General features: G+C 46.7%; 1 pseudogene; it reads right to left on the reverse strand.

The window, feature by feature from the left end:
* Positions 1-419: 419 nt before the first annotated feature.
* On the reverse strand, positions 420-864 carry LOC113920218 (annotated as a pseudogene).
* Positions 865-1702: the final 838 nt, after the last annotated feature.

Below are 1702 nucleotides of genomic sequence, written 5' to 3' on the forward strand. Positions count from 1 at the left end.
CTCAAGCGGCTGTGAAGATTAAATGAGATAATGTGTGGTTAGTGCCCCAGGCATGATTCTCTCCTAGCTTCAGCCTCTTGGAACACAACTAGCCAAACTGTTGTTTAGGAAGAGAAGTGTGGTCATGCTCAAGAGAGGTAGGAGAAATCAGCCTGCCTTGGAGACCCTCATCCTCCACTTGGAGATGTTTGTCCTGAGAGGCCCTTCTGTTTTCCCTTTGGCAGAGCCTGGCATCTTGTGACTCCAAGGAGAGCCTTGGGCTTGGGCTTTGGGTAACATCTTGGCCCTTAGGTTCATCCTCTGTGTCCAGCAGACAAATATCCATGTTTCCCTCGGGCCTAGGAGACAAATGGGGAAAGGTGAAACATTTTTTTTTTTGGCATTTAATGACGCCCCCCCGCCCCACCCCGAATGTGGCTTCAAGCTACTAGAACACAGGCGCCCCGACACCCTTAATCTTCTCCTCTGCTCTTCTACTGAAGAATTTGGCCTTCACGATGACAGGCTGTTTTGGGAGTTTACCCTTTCCCAAAACCTTGTAGTAGCCCGATCGCACCACATCAATGATAGGAGCAGCTCCAGTCTTGTTTTTGGTGGCATTTACCCGTGTCTGCTCACTGACCAAGTCCACAGTTTATCAAGGTTGACAGTTGGGCAGAAGCTCTGGTTCCCCTTTAAGTGGTAATGTCTCATACCAACTTTTCCAAAGTAACCTGGGTGATATTTGTCAAAGTTGATCCTGTGGTGATACATGCCACCAGCATTATTCTGGCCTCCTGGGTGCTTCTGGTGCTTGCCGATGCGGCCGTGGCCATGGCTCATGTGGCCCCGAAGTTTCCGGGTCTTCCTCAGTCTGGATGGCATGTCGGCAGCCCAGACGGAAAAGCAAGGTGAAACATTCTGAGGCCAGAAGTACACAGGGTGTCATGAGCTCCTGGGCAGCTCTCTATGGTAAGGGTACGATGTGGCTTAATCCGGGTGCTGCTTCTGCCCCAGAGGCAGAGAGAGAACACTCTTGCAAGCCTCATGAGTTGTTCCTCCTATCTCCCCAGTTCTGACTGAGGGATTAGGAACCCCCTTGAAAGGCTCCATAAGTTCTCCCTGGTGGAGGTGTGATCACTCTCTGTCCTAGACTACTGGTGCTTGAGCATCAATCCCCTTGCAAGGGGGTTGTGGGAGGCTACATCTTGCTCTGTAGGGAGTGACATGACACTCCAGAGATGAGCTAAAGTGTGGACAGCAAAGAAGTAAAAGAGAGGCAAAATTTAATTTTAGATTAGTAATGGCATAATTTTAAATTATTATTTTATTTAATTAATTTATTTTTTAAAGGTTTTATTTATTTATTTGAGTGAGAGAGAGAGAGAGCACGAGCAGGGTGAGGGGCAGAGGAAGAAGCAGACTCCCTGCCGAGCAGGAAGCCAGATGTGGGGCTTGATCCTGGGACTTCTGGATTACGGCCTGAGCTGAAGGTAGACACCCAAGCAACTGAGCCACCCAGGCACCTCTTAAATTATTATTTTAAAGGCAAGAAGTAGATGACTATATATATATATATATATATATATATATACATATATATATATATATACCGTTGTGTTCTGGTTTGATTTTCCTTCTATACTCTTTGCTCTTTTCTCAGTTGAGGCAAACAACTTTTTGGGGCTTTTTCTACTTTCTTCTGATTTCATCTCCCCATGTA

The sequence above is a fragment of the Zalophus californianus genome, chromosome 3, assembly GCF_009762305.2.
Source record: "Zalophus californianus isolate mZalCal1 chromosome 3, mZalCal1.pri.v2, whole genome shotgun sequence".
Taxonomy (NCBI): Eukaryota; Metazoa; Chordata; class Mammalia; order Carnivora; family Otariidae; genus Zalophus; species Zalophus californianus.